We start from the raw sequence: 9,956 nt of genomic DNA on the forward strand, positions 1-9,956 counted from the left end.
ATGACGAGAGAGAGAAAAAGGAAGAGAGAGAGAGAACGGTGAGCGAGCAAAGATTGATGAAGACACCTTCCATGTAAGTAAGAAAGCAGACTACTAGAGAGCACGAATTGAGAGGATGAGAGAGGAGAGAGATAATGGAATATCATGGATTGACTTAGTGTATATCAGAAAGAGAAGATAAGAGAAGTAGTTTTTTATTGCAGAATATCGCTGAATATGTGGTTAGTTTATCCAACACATTATGTGAGCTTATTATAGGTTCATGTAAGAGCGCAGAAAACATAGGTATAAGTGGTTTACAATGTCGCATTTCAGCCACTTGATATTGCAATGTGGCTCATTTTTTGGAGAATTGTCAGAAGGCGTAATTCCGTTACATTTGTATTCCGTTACGGCTGTTCTTTTTAGAAAAAACACTGCCCTGCAGATATTCATGAATATTATGAGCCAAATTTTATAGCCACCATAAAGTCTACTCAAGCACATGAGACTAACAAATTTCATGGAAACATGTTGCCCTCGCTATTATAGATTTCAGAGAATGCGCAACTCCCTCTGAAAGTTTGAGGTAAAATAAGACCCTATTTTACTGCCGTTAATTACCGTTACCAGACAACTTTCTAGGTCACGACTCCGATCCGCGCGACGTAACGGGATTTCTCTGAATCTAGTGTTTTACCAAAAAAAGCCAAGGGTAATCAAGCAGAACTAATAAGGGTATTAGTTCATCAGTTCAGCTGTTGGACTAAGCATGGCAGGTTAAAACTAAGACAAAACATATAATGCCTGAATATTGTAGATTCGCGTTACGAGTGGAATTGCAGCTAAAAGAGAGGATTGCTCCGACCTGGTGGATTGAAAGATAAAAATAGAATTCTCGTGGGGGATTTTACCATCAAGTCTGTCACATATATGACACACAGTAAAATCACTTCAGATGATAACAAAACCTAGTCTAAGGTGGTAGGGAAGTAGCTACTGGGTACTCACCTTCCCCTCCCCCTCCTCTTTTCTTTTTTCTCTTCATCGCCCCTTCCGAGCCTCACATATGCCGGTTTTTTTCCTTGTGTCGAAAGACGTCACAATCAGCTGCAGAGCTGATCGCCCAATGAATAGTAGGTGGACATGGACAAAAAAAATTTTTAGACAATTTTTACAATTTGTTGACAATTCAATTAATATTTGTGGTACATGAAAACTCCATATCATTTAGAACTCTTATATATCTTACCCTACTGAGCCAACCTGACAGTATAGATATATGCAAGGTGTTGGCTTGCGGACTGTTTATTGTAAGTCGACAAATCAGTCCCATCGTCAGTCACACTATATTTATGTATATTACTGGAAAAATTGACAATCTTCTTTTTTAACTTTTAATTCTGTGTATTTTAGTTGGATATGGTCTTGTATTTGGCATAAGCATTGATTTTCTACTTCCAGTAGTTTGAAGACAATTTTGAATCAAAGTTGACTATATTTTTTGCATGTCCATTTTTTGCAATGTACAGGTGGGCATTGCGGCGGGACAATCAGGATGTCGTGGGTGAGAAGTGCGTGCGTAACGACGCTGGCGAGTTGTCCCTGGATGGGGAGGCGAAGAAGCAGGCTTGGAAAAAGCACTACGAGCGCCTATCCAACGAAGAGTTTGACTGGGATCACGACCTCCTGTCGGAGGAACCCCCCATCAAAGGTCCTTCTGAAGAGATCACCCTCGAGAGGATCATAAAGTGTATAGGTGTCATGAAGCTTGGCAAAGCAGCACAAGCCTCACAAACTCTATTTTTAGCTTCCAATCACAAGTCAGAGCAATTCCTCTGTTTAGCCGCTTCAAAGAGCGTGTTTGGGGGTGTTTGCTTGGTCGGATCCACAGATCTCGATCCACTGGATCCGTGGATCCGACTGTTTGTTTGGTCGGATCCACGGATCTCGATCCACCGAACCCGACCCTGCTAGCGAGGTGGATTCGACAGGGATCCAATATGGCAGCCTGCGCCTCAGCCAATCACAGCTTGTTCTTTGTTATGAACCATCCCGTGATAGGTCACAGCGAAACGCGAACCGTTGAAAGTGAGTTTGCATTTGTTTGGGTTAGGGTTCGATCCAGTGGATCGAGATCCGTGGATCCGACCAAACAAACACGCCCTTAGAGTTCGATCCAGTGGATCGAGATCAGTGGATTCGACCAAACAAACACCGCCTCTCGATTCGATTCCCAAAATATTGAAATGTTATTAACCAACCATTTTAACCACAGGCAATCGGAACGTCTCAATAAAAAAAAGAAGGTAAATAAACACAAAATGTATTTACTACCAAAGTCTTAATGTTTCTCTACTCTATTTCGCCTATTATTGCCGATATAATCACCTGTAAATGCCGGTCAAATGCTCATCTGCAACACACAAGTACACCGCATGCATGCCCTGTGCACAAACAACATGAATAAGAGAGAATTAAAAAAAAAAAAAAAATAAAAAAAAAGAATAAGAAAATAAAATAATAAAAACTCTTATTCATGTTGTTTGTGCACAGGGCGTGCGTGCGGTGTACTCGTGTGTTGCAGATGACCATTTGGCCGGCATTTACACGTGATTATCGGCAATAATAGGCGAAATAGAGTAGAGAAACATTAAGACTTTGGAGTTTGGTAGTATTGGTAGTAGACTTTGGAGTATACATTTTGTGTTTATTTACCTTTTTTTTCCGAAGTGATTATTTCCCCGGCAAGCCGGACAACTAAGCCAAGAAATCAAACTATCTTCTCCGGCAAAAAGCAGACTATGCCTATGGGAATTAGGGTTATAGGGTTAGGGTTAGATACATCCTGATCAAGAGTACATACTAGGAGATCTCCTATTATGTACTCTTGATCCTGATACATGGCTGGGTAGACCACGTGGCCGTCTTCCCGCCTAATACAGCGGCGGCGGGACACTTCGGTCTGCCGAAGAATTTAACTATGATTTTCAGCACTGCTTCTACGGCAAAGCCGGAGAAACAGTGCTGAAAACGTACACTTGTTTCTCCGGCGCCGGAGATCTAACGATGGTTTTCACCGCTGCTTTATTTTTTATTGAGACGTTCCAAGTGCCTGTGATTTTAACCAACTATTACATTCATGCTTTTTCTTAATTTTATATAATAAAATCACATTAAGCAGTATATTATCGTAAGCACATTAATCGTATATCAGTATAGAAAGTATATAAAGGTATCGAATAACAGTAATACTAATAGGTCAAAGACTCAAATGACTAGAAATTATGAGAAATTGCCAATGGATATCGTGTACTAGTCAGTAGTCTAATGTCGACAACTAATGAGTAATGACTAGTCCAGATGAGACGGGATACTAGAGAAGCGTTGCCGAAAGGAGGTGTTAATCCGAAGTGCTGCGCGATCTTGCGCGCAGTTCCGCGGCAAGGCGCACGCGACCGCGGGAACGTCCTACGACAGTATGCAGCGCTGGCAGCTATGGATCCGTGCGCCGAATAACTGTGGGCCATATTCTCATGTCTGATGACACTATCTCAACCCTAGACTCAACCCTACTACAAGTCAGGATTCAAAACACTTTTCATGACTTTTCAGAGAGCGTGCACAGTTATAGGTTACTATAGTAATAATACATGTATTAATTTTAAAACACAGGTAAGAATTGCAATTTCTCACAATTTCACGTGTTTTTGTACGTTTGCAACCATAATTTTTGACTATTTGTGAGTCTGGAAACATTTTCTTGAAGAGTTCATTTGCATGGTCTGCCGCCCTCAAAGGCACATTGTGTTCAATTAAATCTCACTTCTGCGTCAAGACAGACAATTCTCTATCTGCTGCAAAGAAGCTTGATATATTGGGTGTAGATTCCACTGCACCCGCATAGCACTTATGCTGTTGGGAGACTATATGCCTCTGGCAGTCACTCCTTCCTCCGTGCCCCACATGAAAGTCTGTCTTGCATACCATGATGCAATAGCCATGATTAACACTGAGTTTTGACTTCACAAGTACAGGCCACATCTGTGTATATTCGTTCCTGAATTTCTGTAAAAGTCGGGTTTTTTGGATGGCAATGGCAATTGGATGCCATTCTCCCCACGTGTTAATCTGATTAGCAGACAAACTACGGCTGAGAGGGTCTATGTCCCCCGGGGTACTGCCGGAACGTACCCTGGGTACGGTCCGGTATACCGGAACGTACCTTGGTACTATCTAATATGCCGGACCGTACCTCGTCTACTCCACTAAAGAATCTAGGGAGTCGCCTACGCCTACTCCCTAACCCTAACCTTAACCGTAACCGTAACCCTAATCCTAACCCTAACCATATCAAATAGTTACCAAGGTACGTTCCGGTATACCGGACCGTACCCAGGGTACGTTCCGGCAGTACCCTGGGGGACATAGACCCTATGAGCCAAACTACGCGACACCTTGCAGACAGCGGCTGTCTGACTAGGCTGTTCCATTTACCGTAGACATGCCAGATACAAAATGCATAGAAACACATAAAACTGAGCGATGGTAGGGGGGTGCAAAACTAAGGTAAACGACTCGCGCAGTGACGGCTATTAATAAACTTGCTGCATCTCTACTGCACCAGCGATTGGCCAGTGCCAGGCACCGGCTGAAAAAAAAAACAATGTGTCCAAGCGAACAATGCAAACAATCCGTGCAAATTTTGCACAGTGCAACTGAAATGAGGAATATAACCTTGCCGCTGCGAAGTGCGGAAATTAAGCCTAGAAATCGTAATGATTCCGCAGAATGCGGAATGGTTGGCGACCCTGTAGAGGCATTAAAGGGATTAGTGTACTCTAGGATTTTACTGCATACAACTGTACTTACTGTATAACAAATTGTCTATACCCACACGTATTTGTTACCAGATACCTAATTTAATTGTTATAATTAATTACACATCAACGCTACGAAATTTGAACGGCGCCATGACACTCGCGACCGCGCTGATAGATATCAATATATGCTACAGTAGAATATACACACCTTACACTGGAAAGCATTGGCGAATGCAATCACACATGTGGTGGAATGCATCAATCCCACCACCGAACTTTATGCGCCACATAACCTCGGGAGAATCTGTGAGTTGCGACATCACTGATGTTTTTGGCGACCTAGAGAACAATAAATGTTACAGCAAATTATTAGAAGAATTTTTTTATACATTCCTAGAAGGCACATAGAATTTCTCCATTGATGCAATATAGATATATTGTGTTTGTCATTGTTGTGCAATGTAAGCTGCTAATTCACAATTTGTTTATGCTATGTAGGAAATGCTATGCTACGCGTTTTGCTTGCGACCACATATTTTCCACGGTTTGTGTGTGGGCGCCAGGAACAGGGTCGATGAAATTGCAGTTATGGTTGACCGTTTGGTGGGCATGCCCAGCATTGATGTTTCCTAGCTGGTGGCACGCCCTCCATTCGTCGCTCATAAATGCCATTCCACCACCGCAGACAAAAATAACTGTTAATAATTACTATAAATTCACATAAATTAAATTCCACATATAAATAATTAGCTGGTAAATACTAAATTACCATAGTTGCAAAATAATACTTAACTGCCAAATTTCTATACTATATACATACAATATTATACAAAATCACACTTAATAACTTTTAACAAAACAATAGATCAGAGCTATGAAAACTGTATATACTGACTGTAAGCGCTTTTCGCAGAGTAGAAGTGGTGGGGCCGCATCATTGGTGGCATCGGACTCTTCCTCGGTATCTTGGTATATACCATCGATTAAGCACAGTTCCTCGCAAACCCTCCCGGACTGGGACTCCTCGATCTCCATGGTGTCTTCTACAAAGCATCATGTTAAATATCTAATAGTTAATAATATAATAAACACTAGTGTTGTCAATCGGTTGTAATTTCGTAATCGATCATCGGTTGAACCCAAGTAACCGATGATCGGTTACAATCGGTTACTCGGGGTGTTGAATGCCTGCGTGTGCATGTACGTTTGTGCATGTATGTGCTTGTTTAGCCCTGTTTACTGTTTGTTTTGCACTGTTTACTACTGTGTGTATAATACATGTATGTTATTAAAGGATAACTTGTATAGTAGCGATGATATCTCTGATTCTCATCACTTTTCCAAGTTTTCTTGTTCAAGTTTTACACTCATTTCGATTTTTTTTTCTTTTTTTTTCGATGAAATCGATTATGGATTTTGATAACCAATTGTGCTTGGTTCGAGCCACTGTTCAACCGATGATCAAGTATAATCGATGATCGTGACATCACTAATAAACACGATGAAATAGTATATATTTAATTTTACATATATATAACTATTAAGGGCAGTTGTCGCCAACTACATGTATCCCCCGTGATCTAGTATGAATGAAATATCTCTGTAAGGACGTAGAAGGTAGGTAAAGTTAAATAAGTCACAAAGACAAAGGTTTGTTACACAACTCATCTGCCTGAGATGTGCAAGTATGTTAAAATTGGTTGCCATAGGGGTTTTGGTACGCGACACACCTTCTCCCACAAGATGGTGTAAAGGTATCACGAAGTTTGCTCGCGCACTAGGTCAATTATCGGGGCGTCGAGTTATAGAGCGATAGGAAATATGATCAAGGTCAAATAACAGGTCGCAGTGACCTGGTTTTGTGTACGCGGACACACCTTCTCCCGAAGATGTGTAAGTATACAAGTTTGGTTAAGCGCTAGCTCAAAATTAGGGCGCGAGTTAAAGAGCGGAAGAAAATATGGATCAAGATCAAGGTAAAGGTCAAATAAGCGTCGTAGTGGCTCGGTTTTGGTGATCGCTGCGCCCTTTCCCCAAGATGATGTAAGTAGAGCTATGTTTGGTCACCGCTAGGTTCTTCACCATTCAAGCAAGAACCAATGAAACGTTGTAGTGACAAAGAAGCATTCTTATGTATTCGAGCCAACTTTGCCACTGCCTATGCCACCATCCACCAGCAATCTATAATAAGCAACTAATCTCTATTATTAGGCAAAGCTGACACGTTTATTGATTAGTTTTAGCTGACGCGTTTCACGTAACGTTGACTGGAAACAGTCGGTACAGTTGCTGATGTAATTTTCTACGGTTATTTTCAGTCTAATTTAGTATAATTACCTAGCTAAAAGTTTCCATGGTTTAATCACCATTAGAAATATTATTAAAGAAATGCTTTTAAACTAACGATACAGTTGATTACTACGACGGTGGCGGCCACTCAAAAGCGCCAATCTGATAAGTTGCGCAAAACTACTTTTCCAGCAAGGGCTACAGACCTGGGTTGTTTCTCTAATTTATTCATTTAAAAAGCAAAAGAATTGTAATTCTTATAAACGACATATAGTTTACCGTCTATAATATGGATTAAATTCCAAAATAATAGCCTAAAATTAGACTATCGTTTCAGTTAAATAGCATTTAGGTATAAATATAATTGCACTTTTGTGATTAGCCCTCGGTCTGTAACCTGCAAAATAAATTGTCAAATACGCAACTTTTTCGGAGTGGCAGCACGGTCGCGGGTGTCATGGCGCCGTTCAAATTTCGTAGCGTTGATGTGTAAATAATTATAACAATTAAATTAGGTATCTGGTAACATATACGTGTGGGTATAGACGATTTGTTATACAGTAAGTACAGTCGTATGCAGTAAAATCCTAGAGGCTACTGTCCCTTACCACTCGTGTGCAGCCTCCCTGGTGCGTACAGTCAAACCTCGGTTATCCGAACATCAATTATCCGAATTTCGGATTATCTGAACTTCATCTCAAGGTCCCATGAATATTTAAAAAGCCAGTAGACCACCCGTGACCCGTTGGGTCACCCACTATTCAGAGGTTATGAAGAATTCAAGTTAATTTCAATATTGCACTGAAATGAAGGTTTATTTTGAGATAATTAAATTAAATATTTCAATCCATTCGTGTTATTCATAATTCAAAAAAAAGACATTTGATTGTTCACCTTTCCTTTGTATTGTTTATCGCTGTAGAAAGCTAGATAGGCGGCGCGCGTTTGACGTAACGTTGACTGGAAACAGTCGGTACAGTTGCTGATGTAATTTGCCTGTGAACGGTTGCCAAGCGCCTCGCGCTCACCCAGAGCTGCACCGGCCGTGTATTTAATGCTACTATTCCACACAGACCCCGAATCCTACGAATCGCCACGAATTGATAAATTTTAGGATTCGTGAGGATTCGTGGAATTTTGCAAATTTCTTGTCCAAATCGTGACGCTCTACGATTCTGTTACGATACAGGTACGATAGAGTTACGAATATTCGTGGGATTTGGCTCGAATCGCTCAAATATTGTCAAGAATTCACTACGATTTACAAGAATCGATTACAAATTAAATACTGCACGAACGTTAGGAGTCAGTTACGAATCAGTTAAGTATATGCCGAATGCATATACGAATCAGGTACGATTAAAATTGAATTCGTGACTATTCTTGACAATTCGTGGGATTTTCCCTCAAGATAGGTATAGCCCTCACCCCTGCTTGAAATTTTGGACCTTTGGGCGTGTGATCAAGGCATCAGTTCCAAAATGCAGCACGTTGCGCAAACGGGGCGCGCGCGCCCCGTTTGAGAAAACTCCCCCCTATTTGAATCATTGCGCCCCGTTTGGGAAAACTCCCCCCTGTTTGAATCGTTGCGCCACGTTTAAATTCCACCACAATAAAAGTTTGCCAGCGCCGGAATCGATCGTCAAGAATTCCCGTTCGACCAGGACATTCGGCGCGTGTATTTTTACCGTACCACGCATCCACTGAAGACAGTACACAAGTTAACCTGACAATGCACAGTTAACCTGTCACTAACTGTACACCAAAGATCGTAGAGTGAACAAGATAAACCACTCATGCGAAATCACGTGCAATGACGTGTAGTACGCAATGGAGCGCCACGTCCGCCATTTTAGGAAGCAAAACCCGCTCCGCGTCTGTTTGATACATAGAAATAATATGGATAACCATGGTTAATATATATATGTAATATGTATATTATAATAATAATGTAATAGATAATATTTTTATGGCGAATAAGCTGTATCAATGCTCTCATTCAAGGTAGCAAAATCTAACCAATGATTCATATGCGGATGTTACTATGTAGTAATGTAGCCGTGCAGTGCCAAGGCTAGTGTGTAGGGAGAGTGATATACGCCGAGCGGCAGTGTGATAAGTTCAATATGGCTATACGACGGAGCCGTATGCACCGACTCAATATGGATAAAGACGGAGGATCGAAGGGGAGAAGAGAAGGGGGATGGTGGAAGGAGAAGGAGAAGGGAGAAGGTGGTGGAGAAGGAGGAAGGGGAGAGGAGAAAGGTGATGGAGAAGGGATGGGAGAAGCGTGGTGAGAAGGAGGAGTTTTAGAAGGGAGAAGGGCTAGCGTGGAGGAGGGGAGAAGCTGGTGGAGAAGAAGGGGGAGAAGCTTGTGGAAAAAGGAAGGATGAGGAGAGGAACGGGGAGAAGGAGCTTGGTGAGAGAGAGGGAGAGGGAGAAGGGGAGAAGGGAGCTGGTGAGGAGTGAGGGGGAGAAGGGAGAAAGGGATGCTGAGGGGGAGAAGGGAGCTGGTGGAGGGGGGGGGAGAAAGGGAGTGGAGAGGGGGAGAAGCTGGTGGAGGAAGAAGGGGAGTAAGAGAGAAGGGTGTGGATAAGGAAGATGGAGGAAGTGGTGGAGGAGGAGGGGGAGAAGCTGGTGGACGGAGGTGAAGAGGGGAGGGGCTGGTGGAGTAAGGGAGGGGAGAAGAGAAGGTTGTGGAGGAAGGGGAGAAGCTGTGAGAAGGAAGAGGGGCGAGAAAGAGAGAGGTGGTGGAGAAGGAAGGATGGAGAAGCTGGTGGAGGAGGGGAGAAGGAGAAGCTGGTGGAGGAAGGAGGGGGAAGAAAGCTGTGTGTGGCTTCCTCCTTCTCCACAGTTCTCGCCTCT

At 42.3% G+C, this 9,956-nt stretch overlaps 1 long non-coding RNA gene across 1 annotated transcript in view; it reads right to left on the reverse strand.

Moving 5' to 3' along the window:
• LOC106806049 overlaps positions 1-9,956 on the reverse strand; it is an 18,477-nt gene that overhangs the window by 7,400 nt on the left and 1,121 nt on the right. The gene's annotated exons all lie outside the window — the stretch shown is intronic.

This window comes from Priapulus caudatus, unplaced genomic scaffold (assembly GCF_000485595.1).
Source record: "Priapulus caudatus unplaced genomic scaffold, Priapulus_caudatus-5.0.1 Scaffold7, whole genome shotgun sequence".
NCBI classification, from domain to species: domain Eukaryota; kingdom Metazoa; phylum Priapulida; class Priapulimorpha; order Priapulimorphida; family Priapulidae; genus Priapulus; species Priapulus caudatus.